Source organism: Manis javanica, chromosome 13, assembly GCF_040802235.1.
Source record: "Manis javanica isolate MJ-LG chromosome 13, MJ_LKY, whole genome shotgun sequence".
Taxonomy (NCBI): Eukaryota; Metazoa; Chordata; class Mammalia; order Pholidota; family Manidae; genus Manis; species Manis javanica.
In genome coordinates this window covers 85,152,137-85,176,936 of record NC_133168.1, presented here as the reverse complement: position 1 = coordinate 85,176,936, position 24,800 = coordinate 85,152,137, and the positions used below count along the sequence as shown (strand labels likewise).

Sequence of the window (24,800 nt, the reverse complement as noted above, 5' to 3'; positions counted from 1 at the left end):
GAAAAGAACTTGAATCAAACAACATTTCTCCAAAGACAAACAAATGGTCAATATGTACATGAAAAGATGCTCAGCATCACTAATCACCAGGGAAATGCGAATCAAAACCACAATGAGACACCACTTCACACATAGTAGGAGACCACTATGAAAGGGAAGAAAGAAAATAAGAAGTATTGGTAAGGATGAAGAGAGATTGGAACCCTCATGAATTGCTGGTAAGAATGTAAAATGGTCTAGCCACTGTGAAAAACAGTCTGGTAACTTCAAAAAGTTAAACATAGAATTACCATATGATCCAGCAATTTCATTTTTGGCATATAACCAAAAAAAATGAAAGCAAGAACTCAATCAAATATTTCTACATACATACTCATGCCACTATTATTCACAATAGCCAAAATGTGGAAGTAATCCAAGTGTCCATCAACAGACAGATGGATAAACAAACTGTGATGTATCCATGCAATGGAATATTATTCAGTCTTTTAAAAAAGGAAATACTGATACGTCCTACAACATGGATGAGAAATGACATTATGCTGCATAAAATAAGCCAGTAACAAAAGCTCAAATACTATATGATTTCACTTATAGGAGGTTCCTAGAGTAGTCAGATTCACAAGAAATAGAATGGTGGTTGCCAAGTGCTGGAGGAAGGTAGCTTTTGTTTAATGGGTACAGAGTTTCTATTTGGGATGATTACAAAGTTCTCAAAACAGTGATAATAGTTATATAACATTGTAAGGGTACTTAATGCCAATAAATTATGCACCTAAAATGGTAAATTGCCTCATGTATATTGTACCACAATCTAAAAAAAATTTTTTAATGGAACATTTAAGGGTAAATCTAGCAAAACAGGTACAGGACTTCTATGTTGAAAAGTGCACAATGCAGATGAAAGAAATTTTTAAGAGATCTAAATAAATGGAAAGAAGTGCTATGTTCATGGATCAGAAGAATCAACACAGTGAAGATGTCAGTTCTCCCCTAACTGATATTCAAGATTTATCCTAATTCCTATCAAAATTGCAGCAGGATATTTTGTAAGTATAGACAGGGTTGTTCTAAACTTCCTATAGACATGCACACTTGAATAGCTCACACAATTTTGAAAAAGAAGAATAAAGTTGGAAGAATCAGTCTACCCAAATTCAAGACTTAAAATATAGCTACAGTAATCGAGACTGTGCTATTGGTAGAAGGGCAGACTTACAGAGCAATGGAGCAAAACAGAACCCAGACAAATATACCTAATTGATTTTTGACAGAAATGCAAAAGGAATTCAGTGAGGAAGGATGGCCTTTCTAACAGGTGGTACGGGATAGTTTGGACATAGAAGCATGTGGACTACCCACAAAACATGACCCTTGAGCTAAGTTTCATATCTTTTCCAGGCCCTGATTAATTTATTGGTCATTTTATGAAGCAGGGAGTTAAAAACTCAGAAACATATGACAGGCATCAGGGCCTGGCAAAGAGAAAGGCGTCTTCTCTGATCAGCGTTCTCAAAGCCAGTCTGACCCAAACCCACTGAAGGCCTTCGGTTCTTTCCGCAAAGCAACTACCCTGGCACCACATGCAACCAGATGCTTAGGAAGCACTTTCTGATGAAGCCAATGATCAGAAAAATGTGCAGTGGTACAGTGCTACATTTCCACCTCTCCTTCATTTAGAGATAGCCACGGGTGATGGAATCCCAGCCATGGGAATTTGAGTAGCTTTTAGGACAGGGCAGTGACTTCTCCATTCTTTCTGTCCTCTTCTTCTAGCTGAATATAGACAATGTTGGTGCCCTAGATGATGTGGAACCACAAACAAAAAAGAGCCAGGATCCCTGAATCATTGTGTGGAGCAGAACTCCCTAATACCCAGAAACAACCACAGGGTTTAAATACGTGAGGGAGAAATAAACTGCTAACGTGCTCGATCTGTTATGCACATGGAAGTGATCTGCTAAAGGAATCGAGCCTGCCCTAACAGAGAGCTCAAGGGAAAAGGTGAAGAGGTCCTGGCTGGGAGCTTCAGTCCTGAGTTCTAATACCAGCAGAGGAACCAGATGGGGAGCACTAATCAGGAAACCTGACCCCAAAATCCTATCATGCAGACAAGACAATGTGCCTGGACTTGGGGGAAATTGCAGTGCAGTGGGCTCTTAAATAACTACTATTCACACCATGTTCACTGAGCAGCAAAATTAATCCAGATTGCACTTGCTGGGGGAGCTGATCTCTCTGACGCTTGGGCTGCTCAGGTGACAGAACCTCGCCCTGAAAACTAAGAGGGTCTTGCTGAGGTAGCAGCTGAGTGTGCTGACCTTATTTGGAGGCTAAGCTGGAATCAACCTGTACCCTCTGGTGGGGCTCAAGATTTCTTGCTACAAATGAGCTGATCATGTGACATCAAACATGGTTAATATGCTGAATTAATATGGAAACCACTGTAACTACAGACTTCAATTTAGACAGTACCTTTTCAATTTAGAAACTGTTATAGCTCCAACCAAAGCATAGCATACTGGTGAAGTCTCCAGACAGCCGCTGCCATTCCAATTCTGGCCCTGCAACCTACCGGCAGCAGCCTGGGCCACATCATTTGACTTCTATGAGCTTCAGTTACCTTACCCATAAAATAGGGGGTTTTATAGCACCTTCCTCAGAATGTTGTTGGCTTAAAGGAAATAAAACATATAAAATGCTGGCATAAACCCTGGTATATGGTAAGCATGCAAAAGCTGTTACCTACTAATATTAGAACCATAAGTGTAGGGGTTCAATATATTTTAATCAGCAAAAAAATGTATTTTAATTACAGCACGAAAATACTAATGCCACTGCCACTTCTGGATGGCATACACATTGCTTATATAATGTCATCTAGGACAAAGAGACATACGACGAGCATTTTGAAAGCCAACATTTTGCAAGTAGGATAGCATCTGTAGTCATCTAGCACTTATATACACAGTAGTGTTTCAGATAAATATGCGTGCTGTTATGATTACTTAAATACAGGTTCTTTAAAGAACCTATGTGACCTTACGATGCCGTGGCATTATACTCTCTCCTCAGTCAATATGCATCCCCTTATTTACCAGCTATCTTTGAAGGATCCATCGGGTGCCAGGCACTAGGCTGGGCTCTGGGGACACAGTGGAGAACAGGTGACAAGGTTCTCATGCTCCCAGAACTTGCTTTCTGGTGGAAGCACCGAGAGGGCCACTACCACCATGGGGAGAGGTCGGTGGCGTTCCTGGACAGTGGGTAGCAGTCCTGATTCTCAGCAGGCTCCCCAGGGTCACAGAGACTCCTTTCTCTTCCCCAGGACTCTTATCGTCCCATCAGACACCAACCAGTAGTGGCCTCTTGTCTCCTAAGGCCATCTGTAGTGTCACTCTCTACTACTTCTACTACTTATTCTAAGTGTAGACGCTTCCAACAAGGTCATCACATGTCCTAGTGCGATGAAACTTAGCTGTTAATCTGTGGCTCCTCTTTTCCAATGGATGCGTCCCCAACTGGTTAATACCTCTTCTTCTGAAAAAGGAGATGTTATGATGATTTGGAGACCGGGCTGCCCCCTGATAGGTCTGTAAGCATTTCCTTTTCCACATACTCCTCCATTCAAACAAGCGGACTGTGGAGGGTTCCCGCACCTCTAGGCAGATGCTCTCTGTGAGCCCGTGGCCCAGCCATTGTCCTGAGGACCAGGTGGATCCTGCCGTTCCTGGAACTTCTGGCATTTCCCCTTCCCAGCCCTGGGTCGGTGCTAGTACCTCCCTCCTGTGAGGGGTGGTTGTGTGTGTGGGGGCAGTCATGGACAGACTTCCACCTAACCTCTCCACTGACACTGAATCATATGATTCAGAATCTTCAGGCACTTTTCCTGAGTCCCGTGCTGAGCACAGGGCTTGGCATCACGCTGCTGCTCAGGGAATGCAAGCCTCAGGCTGCCTCGACTGTACCTGTCCAGTCTGCTCCTCCTGCTCGCAGGTTGGGCTGTGGGCAGGAGGGCCCTGGCGGCTTGCTGGGCCTGCTCCCCTTCATCAGGAGAGAGTCCGGCTGTCCAGACCGAGGGCTGAGGACCGTCCTCTCCGGCCAGCTGGGGACAGCCACGCCTGCATCAGCAGCAGCCAGTCAGCCGGGGTTCAGCTCCCAGCCCTCAACACCTGTGGCGCCACGAAGCCATCACTTTTTCCCATTCGGGCATCACAGTTGCACCTACATTTAAATTACTATGTTATAACCAACTTGCGTTACCTCGTTATGACCTAAAGCCTACCAAGTTTCAACTACTTAAAAAGACAATCTGGTGAGCTGAGGGAGAAAGTCTTGTCACGTGGTTCTCTGTTGTGTGATGAGCCCAAATTTATGCTCTCTCAGCAATTCCCATGGTCACCCAGGAGTCTGTGCTGCCCCCAAATCCTGAGCAGTACTTGCCAGACATTTAGTTTCCTAACAGGTGGGTACACACGAGGGAAAGGTGAGGAGGCCTCTTAACCAGCAAGCATTTCCTCACCTGCTGTTTCCTCACCCAGCTTAGCGCACACCCAGCACCATGCACAGTGGGGGTCCTGGGATGTGGGTCTGTCTCTCAAAGGGGCTTCCAGACTAGTTCAAGAGACAAAAACAAAACACCCAAGGATGTATGTAAACTGCACAATTGCATGGCAAGGACAATAAATAGAAGTAAAAGCTGAAAACATTAAAAACAATGCTTCATAAAGATGTGAGAGGCAAGTGCCCACATCTCTCCATTCCAACTCATGTCTACTTGGCAAATGGGAAGTAGAAGTTCAAGGTCACATGAAAGGTCACACAGACAGGATTCAGATCCAGATCTTCCAGCTCAAACATCTAGAACCTTCCCAAAATACCATACTTACAGACATATTAGAAATAAAAGAGTCGCTCTTCCTTCTGTGTGGGAGGCGGAGCTAAGGAGGTTCAGCCTTCTCTGACAGGGGGATACTTGGATTTAGGGACTCCACATTTACTGGCCAAAAGTGGGCAAAGCTGGATTTGCCCTTACGTGAGTCCGTATCTTTATCCACTGGGCAAACAGCATGGTCCCCGCGCCTTCATCTCGTTCACCTCACCCTCGGGGACGTCCTAATGAAGCAGCCGGGTGCCACTCCAGCCCTCTGCAATTCCATCTCCTCTGCAATTCCATCTCTCAGAGGAAACATTGTGGGCGTAGAAGCCCAGGCTCCACCCGGCTGACAGCCATAGTTCCGCTTTCTCCCTCCGTCCTCACTGCTGGTCTGCTCCCTGGTCTACCAAGCGATGCTGGGATCACCAGTGGCAAGTGTCATTCACTCCGGAATGGACTGAGAATATGGGGAGCAGCTGGCCAGGATCCGAGAGAAAATGGTGTGGGCGTTTTCAAAACCTACGGCTGAGGGTGCCTGATTTCCCGAGCATTTTTCACCTTGTGACAGCTAAAACCGTTCCTCTATTTCAGGGTTTAAATAGGGACACTAATCAAAACTGTTCTTGCTATGCAGTCAGCCTCTCAGTGCAGTAACTTTTACAAAGCTTATATCCAAGGGGCAATCAGCTCAGTGTCTGAGGCTGTCTGCTTTTCCCTTATGTGCAATACAAACTTTATACTGCCTGTTCAGACAGGGAAAGGATAAATTACCCATAATAGGAAATTAAGAGGAATTGCCATCATAAATTAGATAGGCTGTCAGGAAATATGATAGAATGGACTGCTATGAATAAGCTTATTTCTCTGAGTGCATTTATTTTTCATGAGCTTTTATTATTCAGTAGCTTTAGATTCAATCAATGTGCTTCCATCTGTCATAAATGGCCAGGGTCTTTTCAGGGATGAACTGGGGGAGGCTGCCCCTACACTCTGCCAACAAACATGAAGGGATTTGTAGAGGAATGTTTTAAGAAACCAAGACAGCATTTGCCTCCACGGAGCTGGTGCCAAGGTATTTGGTATTTTAATTAAGTTGCCAACAATCAAACATGAAATTTTGGAACCTGCAGAACTGAGGCAGGAAAGGTGTCAATACAATAACTTGTGCTGGACCTTCTCACCAAAATATCCCAGGCAGTTGGACTTCTAGATTATTCCAGGTCCCTTTTTTCTAGATTATCTTTCTAGATTATTCCAGCTACTTTAGAATTGAAACACCACTGGGGTCCGAAAAAATCCTGTCAAGCCAGATAAATGCTCCTGAGAGAGGCATTCTCTCCTGGCAACTCCAGCCTTCTGCTTCCAAGTCTGGAGAAGGGAGGGGGTGAGGGTCTTCTCTCCTGACCTTGGCTGGGTTCACCTTATGTTTTCCTGTCTCTGGAAATGTCCTGATGCCTGGAAGTCATGCCCTCCACTGCTGTTCCTAGTAGGTGCTGTCTGGCGACAACTGGGTATCTGGTAGGATGGCCGCCTCGCTCTACAACGGCTCCTTCTCTTCTGGGGAAGCTGTCTGAATTCCCAAGCTTGTGGGAAAGGTTGTTCTCTGGGGATCTAACACCCTGACATTCACAGAACTTATTTCTCTTTACACTGCATTGTACTTGGTGTTATTGGGATAAAAATGATGATATCACCACTGCATTTAAAGGCCTCTGTACAGTAGAAAATTTGAGGTGAAATTCCACTTTGGAAAGGTAGGAATAAGCATCCACCCACTCCCCCCATTGCAGGCAAATAAATGTACATGAAAATGCCTTTGGAAAACCTTTTATCAAGAGCTGGTGGCCAGTTGTATTTAGAGTTTAATCGGGAACACGGAGATCTTGTGACACAGTGTGTAACTTTTTATAAATTACCATAGAAAACCCATTTGAGAAAAATCAAACAAAACAGAAATATGTGAAATAAGAACATGAGAAAATAAAAGCAACCTATTTCCCACTCCACCCATTTCCACTCCCTCTAACAGGTTTGTCTGTATTATTTCACATTTTTGGGCATATACATACATATAATATAACATTTTTTTAATCAAATGCAATCATAGCATAGCATTTTACAACTTACTTTATTCATTTCACAATATATCAGGAAAATATTCCTATGTCAGTAAGTACAGATTTACCATATTCTAAAAATATTTGTAGCTTCCAGAGGAGGGGGTTCCCCACCCAGAGCAGGTTCTCTATGAATTTGGTGAGACAGAAGAAGAGTGAAGGCAAAAAGGGGTGAAGGGGGTTACCGCTTACTCTCACGGCGGTCACACGCAGCTCGACCCCGTGTCTGGTTCTGCCGCGCTCCCCAGGCCGGCTACAGGCTCTGCCCCCAGCAGGAGCCCAGTCCTCCAGGCAGCGGGTCCCAGCCTCCCCCCTCTCCCTCTCTAAGCTCCCTGCTCCCACCCTCAGGCAGGAACTCTGTGGGTGGGTCTCTGGTGAAAGGAGGGCGCCCGACCAATTACATACCAGGAACTGATGGGCGGAGAGAGTGGGTGTTTCTCCTCCCCCCTCCCCTTGGATGGTGCTCTGGACACTGACCAGCAGCTCAGTCACCGGTAAACACCCCATAAATGTGCAATAGGCTCTTATTATTTACACAGTGGGCACTACTAAGGCCAGGCAGGAATCCTGATCAGAAAGTTCCATTTTCCCCAGAATTTTATTGTGAAAAATTTCAAAGATACATAAAAGTAGAGTGAATAGTATAACGAACCAAAATCATGAACTGAAATTCAACACAATCAATCCTGATTCGTCTATGTCACCACCCATGCTTGGGTCATCATTTACCTGAAAATCTATCAGTGGGTGTCTCTACTGCAGGAGTGGTTGACAGAGGGCCAGATGAGTTCCCTGCCATGGCTACCTAAATCTGCCTTTGTTGTGTAAAAGGGCCATCGATGTTATGTACACTAACGGGGATGGCTGTGTTCCAAACTTTATTTATACAACAGGCTAATGGCCAAATTTGGCCCCAAGGCCATACTTCACCAACACCTACTCTAAAATCAACAAACCTTTTTCTTTAATATCCAACTTTTATCTTTAATACTAAAAAAAGTAAATAAAGGACTCTACTATCATCAGACTGAGAACTGTTAATAATTCCTTAATACTGTCAAATCTAGTCAGTGTTTGCTTTTGCCTGATTGTGTTACAATCTTGTAATTGAAATCAGAATCAAAATAAGGCCCAAATATTCCAATTGCTTGTTATGTCTTCCAAGTCTGTATAACCTACAATTTATTCCTCAGCTCTTCATTCCTCCTTAAAATATTTGTTGAAGAACCAGGATTCATTTGTCCTGTAAAGTTTTCCTAGTCTGGGTTTTGTTGATTATAACTTTGTAGAATCATTTCGCATGTTCCTCTGTCCCTTGTATTTCTTGTATATCAGTATGAGATCTAGAGATTTCACCAAATTTAGGTTAATTTTTTCTTTTTTGGCAGGACTGCTTTAAGAGGTACATGATGTCTGATGGTACATGATGTGTCTGTGATGTCCTTAGTCACTGATAGTCACTGCCTATTGATATCTTAAGTTTCCTGTTTATTCTTAAATTGCTTTAAAGAAAAAATTTCTATTTGGTTACTCTGAGATACAGATCATATAAGAAAAGCAAAATAGATCTCTGATCCTTTCCTTTATGTTGCTTGTTTTCAAAATAGTGAGATGGTGCCCTGAACTGACAGATAACCGGAGATATCTATCCAGTGAAGGTTGTCCCTTTTGGTATCAGTATGAATCTATAGATTTAAACCTGGCAATTATTATCCCTACTGATGCTGAAATTGCCTCATCTTTGATCAATGAGAACTTGTTCAGGTTAGGACTTCATACCTTTAACATAATTCTTGAGGTATTTAATTGCTTCTTTCTTCTAGTACGATAAAATTTCCAGGTTCATTTGTGTCCCAGACCCGGAAGTGAACACTTCTCTGGAAAGACCTGGTTCCTTTTAGTGACAGGTGATATTTAGAGAACATAATCTAGATTGTGGGGGTGCTTACTGCTCCTGGGGTTGATCATTGTTTCTAGGCATTTTTGGTGGATGGAGCTCAGAAATGTGTTTTGTTTTGTGGAAAAGAAAATACACCATGTGTTTATATTGATTTTCAATTCAAATTCAGGGCTATAGGGTTTTTACAAAATCTCATCAATTTTACATTGGTATTTCCTTTCAACCATGCCAAATATCTCAATTCTCAACACCACCAGCATAATTTTTTTTCTGTAATAACACAGAAAAGTCTCCAAATAACCATATTAACACTACCATCAATGATACGATTGCTGAAAACAGTTTCATTCTTGGAGGTTTTATTATTTGATTGGGTGGTTTGGTTTGGTTCAATGTGGTTCGTATTCTTTGGTTATATCTCCACAAAGGATACACAGTCAAATTATTATGTTTTAAAGTCAATTGGAATAGTTTCTTTTTTTAAACTATGTCCTCCATTGGAACAGATTCATTGCTTCATTTTACTTTCAATTTTTAGTGACTGCTTTTTTTCATTTATTTAGCTTTGTTTTAGAATTCTTCATACTATTTACATGATTCCAAAGTTAACTATACAAAATAAGGTACATCCAAAGAAGTCTAATCTCTATCTCTTCCCTTTACCCTATAGTTAACCATTGTTAATGCTTTATCTTTCCATATTTTTAAAATATATAAGCCAACATGTATTTTTTTTATTTTCTCTAGGCAATATTTCCCCATAATTTGACTATGAAATTCCCTTCCTATGGAACACCCCAAAGGGTGACTATTGGACAAAAATCATTTGGAAAGTGCTATAATTCATAGAAGAAAAATAGTCTCTGAATGCTCAATGTGTATACATTAGCTGAAAATAATTTTTCTTGCCCACAAAGTGAAGGTGTCTCTTTGTTTTTCAATTAATAAAGTCTCCTCCTTAATTCATCAACCCTGTCCAACAATAGGACTTCTGTGGCTCTTTTTCTAGGAACACGAACCATAGAATTTGATCGACAATTTGTAACTGTGATTGCTGCAAAGTCCTACAACGTTGCAGTCTTGGACTCCACACACAGCCACTTGGTTCTCCATTGGTATGACATTTTCTTTCTTTTATGCCAGTTTCTCTGAACAGGGTTACTTCCTGGCATCGTGAGCTGTCCTCAATCACCCATCATAAAATAAGCCAGGAAGCCATTTCCTCATTGTTTTGCCTCCATTCTCACCTTCCTTAGTATCACTAGTTAACATGAATGCCCAGGGCTCCCTTCTTGCCCACAGATCCAGGGCACGTCATACTGGAAGGAGGCCATGCAGCTGTCACGCTTGCAAAGGATGTGCTCTTTGTCCCCAAGGACTCCTCCTGGGTGCTTCCTTTATCTGTAGTTGAAAGGCTTCTCTCTTTGCTCCAAGCACTACTGGTGGTTAGTGGGTTTTGGACAGAAGGCAGAAAAAATTGACTTCTGACTGGTGATACATCAAGAGAAAATTAATAAGGGATTCTGAGCAGCACTAGTCGACCTGAATCCTGAATTCTTGCTGAGTGAGGGCTTTTAGGAACCGTGATGAAGAGATCAGATCAGCCCTGCTCCTTGCTTCCACTGGGCTCTTTAAACAGCACTGGGAAGTTTGGCCAATGTAACAACCCAGCAAGAATGAGTACAAAGCTTAAATTGTGCCTCTAGAGAGCTTACTGAGATGGAGATGCATGTTTCATAAAAAATACTGCAGGTCTTTTCATTAAAGATCACAGAGGAGAGGCAAAGGTTTCATCCAAATCAGGGTTTGTAGCTTCTAGCATGTCCGCCAGCAAAACAAGGTCTTCGTTCTGCCTTGACTCCAGCTGCGTTCCTTCCGGGCTGCTCTTGCCCCTGCATGTGAACGTCTCTCTTCTGGAGGCCTTCGGCCACCTGGCCCTGAGGTGCGCCTTCTGTATACAGCGTGGGCAGCCTGCAGGGGCAGAGTGGTTCTTGGACCCGATGCCCTGTCACCTCTGCCTGCGCTTGCCTCATCCCTTGATTGTCCCTCTGGTTCTAAAAACCAACTGCTTTCTCTTTGGCCCCTTGCTACTCTTACACATGTGGAGGGCCCTGTTCTTTTGCTTTTCTAGTCTTTTATGCATGTAGAAGGCCCTGCCCATGCGCCTGAGGTGGAATTATATAGGTTCACATCAGAGCACCCCGACTGGGATCCCTAACTGGTGCTTCTCCAAGAATGGTCCACAGACCACCTGCACCAGAATCCCCTCTTCAAAGGATGGCTGTTAAAAAAACAAGTAAGGTCCCACTGCAGAGCTTCTGAATGAAGATCTCTTGTCAGAGGCCCAGAATCTGCCCTTTTAACAAACTCCCAAATGCTTCCTCCTGCATTAGTCTGTGAGCCACTGACCCAGCCTCTCCTACTTAGAGTTCTGGCTGCTAAGCCTCACCTCAGTGATTCTCTTTCTCTAGAAGGCTTTTTCTATATTGGCAGAGTTTCCCCACCTGCCTCGCACATACAGGCTCATACTATTAAATACATTGCTGTAATTTTACTTTATCCCACACTCCCAAAGTCCTATGAACTTAACACATCATATCTCTGTAGTCCTTTTTAGTTCTCATCAAGAGAATTCCACTTAGAGGCATGAGAATATGAGTCCAAAGAATATGAGTCCAAAATCACCTTCTACCATTTTAAAGAAATAGAAAACTACACAACTGCTTTCACTTTACTTATTTTTAGTTTTCTTAAAAGATAATTGACTATTTAAAGCCAAATAATAACAATGAATTATGAGAATTCAATGCATGCAAAAGCAAAATCTATTAAAACAATAGCATAAAGGATAGGAAGTGGGAAGTACACATTGTTATTTTCTTATACCATATTTGAAGAAACATATTACTTAAAAGTACATTGTGGTAAGCGAAAAATGCACATTTTAAGACTTAAGCAGCAATTTAAAAGAAAACAGAGGAATAGCTAATATGCCAATAGTGGAGATAAAATAGAATCCTAAAATATAACCAATTACTCTAAAGATATAGCAGAAAAAGAACAATATGGGATAAAAAGAAAACAAATAGCGACACAGTAGACTTAATTCCAACCATATCAAAAATTATATCACAGACTCTAAACACTACCAACAAGCAAATATTGCCACAGTAGATTTAAATATCAAAAGTGAATTATATGTAGTCTACAAGATATTCACATATATACAAAGACATAAGTAGATTAAAAGTTAAAGAATAGGAAAAGATAAGCCATACAAACACTAACTCCCCAAAAATTGAATAGCTATATTAATATCAGAAAAGTAGATCTCAACAAGAAATACTACCAAGAATAAAGAGAAATTTTATATCAATCAAGGGGGTCAATTCATTAGGAAGTCATAACAATTCTTAATACATAAGCACCTAAACACAAAGCTTCAAAAAACGTATAGCAGAACTGATACAAATGACAGGAGAAATGGACGCATCAACTACAGGTGAAGATTCCTTCGCTCTCAGTAATTGATAAAACAGACAGAGAGAAAACTGGTAGAGGTAAGGCCCACAGTGATGCAGCCACCAGAATGGCGAGTGACCAGACAGTTGCTCAGCGACCTTGATCTCCATCCCTGGGAGCTGGGCAGCATCTTCGAGTTTGATAGAAGCACTTTCTGCCCCTCTGCAAGTTCCGGAGGCAAAACGTTTATGGCAACAGCTGTAGGCAGAGGGCAAAGACAGGCCCCTAACAACAATCCAGGGGTATTCTTAGCCTCCTCTCCCAGCTCCCAAGGCAGCTTCTAGATGAGGCAACATAGCCCCTGTGGCTTTGCAGGCAGGGAGCCCCGGGGAAGAGGAGACAAGCGGGTAGAAGCCAAGATGATGAGGAGCAGCCACCTGCCAAGAAAGGCCGCTCCCAGGTCAGGATCGTGAGGTCCACCCCTCTTCTCCTCCAGCCCCAACAACTCCGGAACTGCAAGATGTCCGGAGTTGAGAGAGCAATCGCCCCCAAATCAGTCTTCCAAACACACCCTCCTTTAAGTTGCTGTGGTGAGAAGACAGTGGGGAGCGGCCACATCCCCCTCCAGCACAGGGCCTCTGGGCTTTGCCCGTCGGGGAGAGGGACCAGCTCAGACTGAGGTCAGAGCAAAGCCTGCGGCTTGATACCGCAAGCGGCTGGAGGCCTGTGGGGTTGGCTCTGAATGCTGCTGACGTCGGGGGCGGTGGGGCGGCACTCAGCAGAGCACAGCGATGGGGCAGACATCAAACTGTTTCACGTTGATGTTCCACTGAGTCTCTAGTGTTTAACAAAATAAGACCGAGTATTAATTACATGGATAAAAATTTTTCAATTTTACACATGTCTTTCAATATCAATGGCTTTTCATGATGTTGGTATGTATTGCATTATATGAGTTTTCCTTCCACTGTAGGTGACCACATGCAATTCAGACCGGCTTGTACACAAAAGAGAGCTTATTGGCTCACACAGCTGAGAGGCCGAGGGCACAGCTGGCTGCAGGCCCCTCAGTCCAGTGCCTCAGAGGACGCCTCTCACCACTTCGCTTTGCCTGTCCCTGAGAGTTGATGCCACTCTCCGTATGACGCTCCCCAGGGAACTGTGTGGGCTGCAGCGGCCCTGAGCTCCACAGCTTCCCAGAATCAGCTGAAGAAAATGGACCTTCCTCACTAGCCCCGGCAAACATCTGTATTTGCCTTATTGGCCCCAAGAGAGTTCTGTGCATTCTGTGAACCAATCACCCGGCCAGGGGGTAACATGCAATGATAGCCTGAACGGAGGTGTGGCTGGGTAAGTGGCCCATCATATGGTGGAAATGAGGAAGACGTGGTCCCTAAAGAAGATCTGGATTATTGTAACCAGAAAGAGGGAACACGGGGTCTGGGATGGAAACAAAATATGTCCACTACACCCATACATTTTTAAAGATCTTATTACATGCTGCCACAGCCTTCTCCAGTGGAAAAAAAAAAGGTACCAATGAATAATGAATTCAAAGTAAAAGTCTAGTATAGTGGTAATGTGTCTTAGATACCTATTTCCTCAGAAGATTGCCAAATGGCGTTTTATCATTTTGATTCATTTCTGGTAATAAAATAGGATCTTAGCAGATTTTTCAGCTCTCTTATTTTAGATGCACTCAGGCATGCATTAGCAAAGCTAATCACCTACCCAGTGCTCAAATATTATATATAAACTTGGCCTAGAATTTTTCGAAGACATGCAGTAAGATTTTATGAATGCTCTTTCCCCAGTTTCATCTTTCAGTATATTTCCACACTGATTAGTCTGTGAGTCCTGTTTTTAATTGTAGTAAAATACACAGAACACAAAATTTGCCATCTGAACCGGTTTTAAGTGTACAATTCAGTCATGTCACAGACATGCACATATCTGTGAAACCAAGCTCCAGAGCTCTTCACCTTGCAAAACTGAAATTGTACACCAATGAAACAAGTCTTTATTCCCCCTCCCGCTAGCATTCAGCAGCCACCATTCTACTTTCTGTCACTATGAATTTGTATGTTCTGGGCGCCTCTTACCCGTGGTATCCCACAGCACATGTCCTTTCGTTGCTGGATTACCTCACTTAGCACAACGTCTACAAGGGTCACCTGTGTTGTGACACGGTCGGCAGCTCCCTGTTTTTTGGGGCTGGATAACATTCCATTGTGTATGTATGCCGCATTTTGCTTATTCCTTCCTTTATCAATGGATATCTGATGTTGTTTACACCTTTCAACTACTGCGAATATGTTTCTGTGAACATGTGTCTATACAAATCTCTCTCCATGCCTGTTTTCTTCACATTCCCACCAACAGTGCGTAAGAGTTCCAGTTTCTCTGCACATCCTTGCCAACATTTGTTATTTTCTATGTGTTCTTTTTTATAGTAGCCATCCCAGTAGGTGTGATCTGAGCGTTTGCTGTCCCGGAAAGAAGATGGAGAGTGTGAGTAGCGGCGTGTTGAAGGTGTGAAGAGGGAATTTCTGCCAAGAAGAGCACAGAGACAATCTCCCATGGATGGCTGGTTTGGTCCTGTGGCACATCCACACGTACATTGTGAAAAAAGAAACACTCCAGTTTTTGTTCTCAAGAATCGGAACATTGTGGAGAAGTATGAGTTGTTTCCATTCGGAATTATATTCTTGGTGTTATTACCAAAAAACCAGACATTTTCTGGATATAAAAAGGAATGGCACGTCTTCACTTAAATGAGAGGAGCAAAGAGAGAATAAACAAGTAGGTAAATGGTAGGAAGTATACATACAGTGCGTAAGAGAAAGAAAAGGTAAAAAAACCAAGCTTCCTGTGAACAGGTGCAAACGCTTTACAGGCCACCAGCAATAAGGACAGCAGAAACGGCAGCAGAAACATCTGAAGAGAAGTGAACGGAGGATAATGGGCTTACTCATTGATTTATTGAGCTTGAACTGCATGTCATGTGCTGTTCAAGACACTCGTGACTACACCGTTAAATAAGACAAACAGATGGGGCCTTCATGGAGCTTTCATTACAATGGCAGGAGACCGGTAACTAAACAAATACACACAGCATTGCAGATGGTGAGCTCGGTGGAGAATCGTACAGGGCAAGGTAGAAGGGGGCCTATGGGTGGGGGTGGCATGTGTTCCTAGCTTACACAGAAAGGTGAGGAAAGATCCTCTATCACAGAGACTTTTGAACAGAGACCAGAAGGAAGAGAGGGATTGAAAGAAAGAAGGAAAATTATCTCTGTTCACAGATGACGTGATTTCACGTGTAAAGAACCCCAAAGATTACACATAGACATACACAGACAAACTATCATAGCTTATAAATGAATCCATCAACATTTCAAAATACAGAATCAACACTCAAAAATTAGTTATTAGCAGTGGACAACTCAAAAATGAAACTAGGAAACAATCCCATCCATAATATCACCAAAAAGAAAAATTAGGAATGAATTTAACCAAGAAGGCAAAAGATTTGTACATTGAAAACTATAAAACATCACCAAAAGACATTTTAAAAATGTAAATAAGTGGAAAGACATCCTGTGGTCATAGATCGGAAGACTCAGTACTGCTAACATGACAAACGACCTGAAGTGTCCTGCAGAGTCAGTGTGATCCCTGTCAGACGTCCAGTGGTGTTTGCAGAAACAGAAAACCCATCCCAAAGTTTATGTGGAATCTCAAAAAACACCGACTCGTCAACTCAATCTTAAAAAGGAAAACCAAACTGGAGGACTCACATTTCTTGATTTCAAAACTTAGCACAAATCCGTAGTAATCAAAACAGAACGGCATTGGTGTAAGGACAGATGCAAGGACCCATGGACTAGAACAGAGAGCCCAAAAATAAACTCTCACATACATAGTTAATCGATCACGTCATCAATTATTTGCCATGATTATTCAATGGAGAAACTACAGTTTTTAAAAAAATCATGCTGGGATAATTGGGTACCACATGCCAAAGGATGAAGTTCAACCCATACCTTATACTATATAGAAAAACTAACTGAAATGGATAAATGGATCAAAGACCTAAATGTAAGAGCTAAAATTTTAAAACTCTTATAAGAAAACATAGAGGGAAAGCCTCAGGACATTGGATTTGGCAATGATTTCTTGAATATGACACCAAAAGCATAAGCAACAAAGGAAAATATTGATAAAAATCAGACTTCATCAAAATTTAAACATTTTTTGTATCAAAAGATGCTATCAACAGTGATAGAACAATGCACCGACTGGGAGAAAATATTTGTAAATTATGTATCTGATAAGTCAATGGCAAACAGAGTATATGAGGAACTTCTAAAATGCGACAGAAACAAACAAAAAATAATCCCATTCAAACATGGACAAAGAATATGGGTAGACATTTCTCTGAAACAGATATACAAATGGCAATAAACATATAAAAAGATGTTAACATCCTTAGTCATTAGAGAAATGCAAATCAAAACCACAAAGAGATATCACTTCACACCTATTAGAGCAGCTATTATGAAAAATTGGAAAATAACAAGTGTTGGGGAGGATGTGAAGAAATTGGGGCCCCTGTGCACTGCTGGTGGCAATATAACATGGTACAGCCACTGCGGAGGGCAATTTGGTGGTATCTCGAAAAGTTTAACATACAATTACCATATTATCCAGCATTCAATTCCTATATGTCCGAAAGAATCGAAAGCAGATACTCAAACAGATACTTTACACAAATTTTCATAGCAGCACTATTCACAATACCCAGAAGGTAGAAACAATGTAAATGTCCACCACAACAGACGTATGGATTTAAAAAATGTGGCATAACCACACAGTGAATATCGTCTAGGCATACAAAGAAATAAAACAGCACATGCTATAGCACGGACGGAACTTGAAGACATTATGCTGGTGAAATTAGGCAGACACAAAAGAATAAATCTACATGAGGGAGAATTATTCCACTTACATGAGATACATAGAAGCAGTAGATTCATAGACATGGAAAGCAGAGTAGAAGTTCCCTGGGGTGGAGGCAGTGGAGATGGACAGATACTGTCTGATGGATGCAGATTTTCTATTTGAGATGATAAACACTTTCTGGAGATAAATAGCGGTGGTGTTACAAAAACATGGTGAATGTACTTAATGCCATTTAATTTTCCACTTACCAATGGTGAGGATGGCAAATGTCATGTTTTTATTTTACTACAATATATAAATAATTAAAATAAAATAAAGGGATCAGTCCAGGCAGAAGGGTGCGGGTTGGTACCTCTTGCTGATACTGTAAAGGGCGTAAGTTTGGCTGTTCCCTGAGCGCCAGAGCAGTGCCTTGCTTGGAAGAGGGGGAACTACTGGAGGGGCGGGTCGAGGTCGGCCTGCTCGCTGGGCCTGCAGGCAGGGGGGCGCATCTGAGCCTTCCTAGAGCAACAGGACCTGGGCAACAGCGGAGAACCAGCCACATCACCAAAATGCAGGGTCCAGGCGGCAGGTGCCCTCGCTGCATTCGTCATCTCATTACCAGCCCCTGACACAGAGCAGACACGCAAAAGTACTTGTTGAATGAGCGAATCAGTCGATCATATAGAGGAAGTGGTCTCAAATGGTATCATGATATATGATATAAGAACACATCTGTATGTATCAGAATCCCTGAAGGGTTTGTCAAACACAGATTGCCAGACCCAGAGCTCCTGATGCAATACACTGGGAAGACGGAGCCTGAGAATTGGCATTTCTCATGAATTCCCAGTGACGTCCATGCTGCTGGTCTGGGCCAGACACTGAGAGCCACCAATTTAGAAAGAATAATCACCACAGCTGAAGGAAGAGGCCGCTGCTCAGCTTTCTATGCAAATGTGTAAACCCCTGGATGCTTTTAAAAACCCAAGGCTGAGGAGTCCAAATATGATTGAGATTAGAATTCCTGCCACCCTGAGTGGGAGATGATGAAAGCCAAATTTAATGAGGTTTAAGAAAAAAAGGAAGGCAATATGGCTTTTATTGTATGTGACTGTTAACATGTTACTCAGTAAAACAGGTGGAAAGCCAGTTCCTGAGGAAAGTTAATCCTCAGTGAGACCCACATAGACAAAACAGGAATGGACTGAAATGCTGGGTCTGCTGCTCACTAGCTGTGTGACTTTGGTAAAATACCCACCCTTTCTGGATTTCAAATAGTGCATCTAGACAATAGCGGTGATAGTAGCAAACTCATGGGGTTAGCATAAGGATTAGATGAGTGGAGTAAGTAAAACTTAAATAACTTACCGGTATAACCATCTCTCTCTCTCCTGGACCAAACCCTCTGGCCAAGGCTGGAGGCAGGCCCACAGCCCACATTCCCATCCCTGCATTTGCCTGTACTTCTACCCTCACCAACAAAGACAGAGACGGCTCAAAATCAAGTGTGCCTATCGTCAGACCTGGTTGCTAATTGTACTCCATATTGCCATTATGGAATTTGACTATGTATTACTTAAATCCACGAAATATGAGTGCAAAAAAGAAAGAACATTATTGTTTCTATGAAAAATAACTTGAATGTTTCGGAAAGTCTCCATAAAAGCAAGTTGTTAAAATAAATTACTATCAGATTACATGCACGGGAGGCATCTCTAAATGGGTCGGGGGAAATAGCAAAAATCTAAAGCAACTCTGGGCTCAGCTGCTCCCACATGCCTTTAAGTCTTTACTCCACTTTACAGGATTCTAAACTGGAACTCTTAGACGTTGGATCACAGACGTGGTTTATGCAAGAATAGTGATTTGGAACATAGGTCAGGCACCATCCTCGAAGAAGCGGCCTCAGCCTTAAATCGATAGATGAGCAAAGAAATGCAAAGATTCGTGTTTTAAACTAAAGCAAAAATGTTTGTCTGAGTATATGGCTTTGTGTGATTTCCCCACTTCAGCTGACTTTTCAACAGACCAAATACCAGTCCTCATGATGCCGGGTAAGAAGTGTGGCACTTGGTAAATGTCAGTTCCTTCTCCCAACACCCCCACCACCTCAAAAGTTCGATTTGCCATCACACCCAAATGCTATCCCTGCTGTCTAACTTTTCTACAGTAAATACGCACTACTGAGGTGTCCTGACGTTGCACCAAACCATGCCATTTGCAAAGAATTGTTGAGGCCCGGGACGTTTCCATTTTGCACATTCAAGAAGCCACCCCTCAACAACTGAGCAGAGTCCAGGGAGGCCTGGGAGGGTGGCAGAGCAGGCAGCACCCATGAATAGTCATCCAGCCTTTAATAAAGATGAGAACACCTAGCCTCTGCAGGGCGCTCTAATGATGTCAAGCCCTTCGAAGATGTAGGTTAATCGGCTGGCACCCCTCTGAGCGGGGTCAGTGTTGTTCTTTCCAACCTAGAAGGTCGGGGAATGGAGCACAGGAAGGTGAATTGACTTGCTGAAGTCAGCCCTGTGAGTTCATGAAAGAGATGGAGGGAGACGGTGCGTTGCCGAGGTTGCCGGCTCTCTGTCCTGGTCCCTGGTTTTTTGGTTCAGTTCCTTTCCCGAGAGCTTATGTGCATTTTCTGAGCACAATAACACTTTGCTATAAAATGCATGTGTGTGTGTGTGTGTGTGTGTGCGCACACACATGTGCATATGCATACGTATCTGCCCCCTCAGTGAGAAAGCCTGGGAAAGGAGTTGTGTGGGCCACGTTTCATCACAAGCCATTTTATTTTTTTTTTTATTTTTTAATTTTTTAAATTTTTTATTAAGGTGTGATTGATACACTCTTATGAACGATTCACATGGAAAAACAATGTGGTTATTACATTTACCCATATTAACAAGTCCCCACCTATACCCCAATGCAGTCACTGTCCATCAGTGCAGCAAGTTGCCAGAGATCCACTATGTCCCTTCTCTGTGATACACTGTTCTCCCCGTGATCCCCCACACCATGTGTACTAAACATAATATCCCTCAATCCCCGTCTCCCTCCTTCCCCACCCACCCTCCCACACCCCTCCCCTTTGATAACCACTAGTTCATTCTTGGAGTCTCTGAGTCTGCTGCTGTTTTGTTCCTTGAGTTTTGCTTCATTGTTATCCTCCACAAATGAGGGAAATCATTTCATATTTGTCTTTCTCTGCCTGGCTTATTTCACTGAGCATAATGTCCTTCAGCTCCATCCATGTTGCTACAAATGGTAGGATTTGTTTCTTTCTTGTGACTGAATAATATTCCATTGTGTGTATGTACCACCTCTTCTTTATCCATTCATCTACTGATGGACACTTAGGTTGTTGTTTCCATATCTTGGCTACTCTAAAAAGTGCTGTGATAAGCATAGGGGTACATATGTCTTTTTGAATCTGAGAAGGTGTATTCTTTGGGTAAATTCCAAGGAGTGGGATTCTAGGGTCAAATGGTATTTCTATTTTTAGTTTTTTGAGGAACCTCCATACTGCTTTCCACCATGGGTGAACTAGTTTACATTCCCCACCCACAGTGTACGAGGGTTCCCCTTTCTCCGCACCCTCCCCGGCATTTGTTGTTCTTAGTCTTTTCGATGCTGGCCATCCTTACCACCACAAGCCATTTTCTCTGGTACCTCAATCAGCTGGAAGAAGCTCAGCCCTCACCCAGCCTTCTGGACTCACGGATACCTTGCTTCCCAGAGAAATAACCAGATGCCAGGGCCACTGAAACATGCCAGCCACTCTTTCCCCTGCCACAGTTGGGACACTAAGTTATTTGCACAGTGTGAGGCTTTTTTTTTTTTTTTTTTGAGGAAATGCTATGCAAACAGCTCAGTTTGAAGAGTGAGGACAGGTTGGCCCCAGGCAGCAGATAAAGCTGGAAGACTGAGGAGAGCTGTCGCCTCCTCCATAGCCCATTCTAAGAGCCGGTGAGCCCGGCGTTCACTCACCCATGAGTGGCTATCAGGTGGCTGCCATGCCCTGAGCACCGGTGCAGGCTCTGGACGCCAGTGCTCAGGAAGGAGCGCCCTGGAGCCAGAGGCAGCAGAAGGAAGGGAGAAGGATCAGCCTGGAGAACAAACGAGGGGATTGAAGGTGACACCCTCCCTGGCGCGGCTGCGAGGCAAGTGGCTGTGTGTGTCCCCGGGGGCCAGGGCCGCTTCCTGCTTTCCTTCCCAAACTGCCCGGTCCACCAAGGGTGACTGCCTTGCCCCATGAGGACGGCAGGGGTCAGTGTCACACACAACCTGCAGGAACATAAAACTCCCTCATTCTGGTCTTGGTAGACCAGGAGATTGGCAATGAACTTCAACTATTTTGTTTCTCAATTAACTCTGATTTTCTAGGCCACACGTAGGCGTAGAAATCTGTCACGGGGTCCCTATGCACTTGTAACTTGAGATGGATTTGAAAAGCCATATAGCTATCATCAGAAAAGACGAGAAATAACAAATGCTGGTGTAGATATGGAGAAAGGGAACCCTTGTGCACTGTTGGTGGGAATGTAAATTGGTGCAGCCACTATGGAAAACAGTATAGAGGGTCCTCAAAAAATTAAAAATAGAACTCCCATATGATCCAGCAATTCCACTTCTGGGAATATATCCAAAGGAAATAAAAACACTAACTCAAAAAAACACCTGTACCCCAAGTTCATAGCAGCATTATCAGCAACAGCCAATACATGGAAACAACCTAAGGGGATAAGGAAAATATATATGGAATGGAATACTATTTAGCTGGGCAAAAAGAAGGCAATCCTGCCATTTGCAACAACACAGATGGACCTTAAAAGCACTATACTAGGTGGAACAAATCAAATAAAGACAAATACTGTATGATCTCTGTAGATGTGGAACATATAAAAGCCAAACTTACAGAAACACAGAGTAGGTTGGTGGTTATGAAGGGCTGGGTGCTGGGGGAAATGGGGGTGTCAGTCAGTGGGTACAAACTTCTAGCTATAAGATGAATAAGTTCTGGAGATCTAATGTACTGCACAACCAGCAGGAACATAAAACTCCTAAGAGAGCAGATCTAAATGTTTTCACCACATACACAAAAAAGGTAACTATGTGAGGTGATGCAGGTGTTACCTAACTTTTTGGAAAACATTTCAGAATATATTCACCCATCAAATCAGCACATTGTACACCTTAAACTTCTGCAATGCTATTTATCAATTATATCTCAATAAAGCTGGGAGAATGCAGAGTCAGCCATAAGGCAGGGAGGCTGACATTGACAAATGTGTCTTCGCTTACTCTTTGGAAAGTAACATATTTTGCAGGTGTCATTGTGAAGTTAAAGAAACACTGACTTTCTTAGGTTCAAGACCAGAAATCCCAGCTGTGGGCCAGTCACTTCAGGACACTCAGTCACCCCAGTTTATTTGTTATCCCCATATACTTAGGGTGTGCATTTCAGAAGGTTTACTGAGCCCTTGGTTTCTGGGTCTCTGCTTCTCAGGAGAACTGACAGTAGTTACTTGTTTTCCAGCCTTTGCCAAAAAACTGACTGTTAGAACCTCTGCATTTGCTTCATTAAGTTACCAGAACCATTTTCGAAACTCTGCTCTGGACAGAAAGCTAGCAGGGGGTAAGGTGTAAGGCAGTCACCCACATTCACTCCTGTCCCATTCATTTAAGGGGAAGACAGCCCCGGGAGGAAGGCCCCCCCAGAACCCCCTTCAGGATCGAGGCTTCAGGAGGTTGGCTGCTGAGAGACCCGCCTGATTCCCCACTTTGAGAATGACCCTTTATGGAAGGCCCCTGTCACGCCTCCTCCCTGGGAACCGCCTCGCCCCGTGGGAGCCCAAAGCCCAGTCCCCTGGACTCAGGTAAGACAGCTCCGAGGGAGTCCCTGTGAGATGCGCTGAGGTCTTTGTGAGGACCACTCCCCTCCCTCTCAGGAGCACCCTCCCACTGCACCCCCGCCCAGTCTCCCGCAAGGGACTTATGGCAGCCACCCACCCACACCACGTACAGGCCTGTCCTCCACAGGGTCCGGTGCAAATGCTTTAGAATGACAGCAGGAAAACGTCCTCCCACACGTTTCAGTAAAAGGATGGCTGACCACTTTCCACATGAGCTTGGGGTGTGTGTGGGGAGGCTTTAACCCATTCCAGAAGAACTGAGAACAGACCAGCTGATGTCCTACATGGTACTCCGCATGAGATCAGGTGAGGCGGGCTCATGAAGACCTGCTCACGGCTCTCTCCTGAGAGCAAAGCTGCTGTGGGGCCGGCATAGAAAACAACGAATCCTACTTGAGTTCAAACATCTTATGTGAGCTGAACGAGCCATTAATTAATAAGTCTATTTCTTTTCCCCATCCATTATTCCCATAATTTCTTCTACTGGTGGCATCAATTGTTATTCTGTACAATTCCCCAATTGACAGCACAAATGCAAATTTGCAGAGAGCATCACAGAGAGGGGGCACACTGGGTCTGGGGACGTCAACGTCTGTTTCTGTGCAGATGCTTCTTTTGCTCGGAAGCGCATCACAGTTTTGCTCATGCGAGGAGCAGCGGTCTGGAGAGATGCCAGCAAAAAAACCCAAAGGCACTGAAAATCCTCACTGATCTAAATGAGTGTGGTTTACATTTGGCAGCGTTAGGGAAATGGTGTATTTTTAAATGAGATGACCTGAAGCATTGTACATAAAAGGAGAGGACTCTCTTTGCAGATGTGCATGTGTACTGCACAGGTCCTGGTGATGGATGCTAGAGGCTTACAATTACCCACATCAATAGCTCTTTTGAATCGACCTGGTTATTTGCAAACAGGGTTACTGACTGTCGCTCTTATTTGCATTATTGCCAAAAGAGATGCAGCACTTTCCCATAGTGCATTTCTTATTTATGCCTCTGGTTGCAATCTTGGATTTCTTCCATGCTGCGCTGAACAATGAAGGAGGACGTTGGAAGGCTGCATCAGCTGGAGGGTTCTAAGAATTTTGCAGAGCTCAGGCCAGTCTTCAAGGGGCTATATCAGATCCACCAAAGCCACGGGAGACCGAGTCATGAAGGAGAACGCCACTAATGTACAGCTGAGCGAGACAATGTGTGAGGAGGAGGAAAATAGGCATTTGTACAGACAGACACATGCAGATATGCTATGAAGGACACTTCCTCACTAAAGAGCCGTCTGAAGCAGTAATTGGAAGTTTGAGCAGAGAATCAGAGCCAAGGGAGCTTCAGAGGTTATTCTATCCAGTCTGGGGAAGACTACGGAGAATGGTGTCAGTGCTACCCTAGAGTTTCCTGTCCAAGTACTATGACTTTCATGCCTTCTGAGTTCAGTCTCTTTGTCTCCCCATTAGACAGTGCTAGATAAACACAAACTCTTCTTTCTCTCTGCTCCACAGGAACTACCACTCTGCAGTTGGCATTTACTATAAAAATGTTGCAGTTACAAGATTACTGTTTATCTTGTAAGAACTTTGAATGGTGAC

General features: G+C 43.4%; 1 long non-coding RNA gene across 3 annotated transcripts in view; it reads left to right on the top strand.

Moving 5' to 3' along the window:
- Positions 1-19,282, top strand: part of LOC118971504 (uncharacterized) — a 43,892-nt gene extending 24,610 nt beyond the window's left edge. For 2 of the 3 annotated variants that reach the window (XR_012124385.1, XR_012124386.1), the window contains 2 exons: positions 9,903-10,008; positions 13,329-14,723. This is a non-coding gene — a long non-coding RNA (uncharacterized lncRNA). Of the gene's footprint in view, positions 1-9,902; positions 10,009-13,328; positions 14,724-14,808 lie in introns of those variants that run through there. The other variant, XR_012124387.1, reaches the window with a different exon arrangement.
- Positions 19,283-24,800: the final 5,518 nt, after the last annotated feature.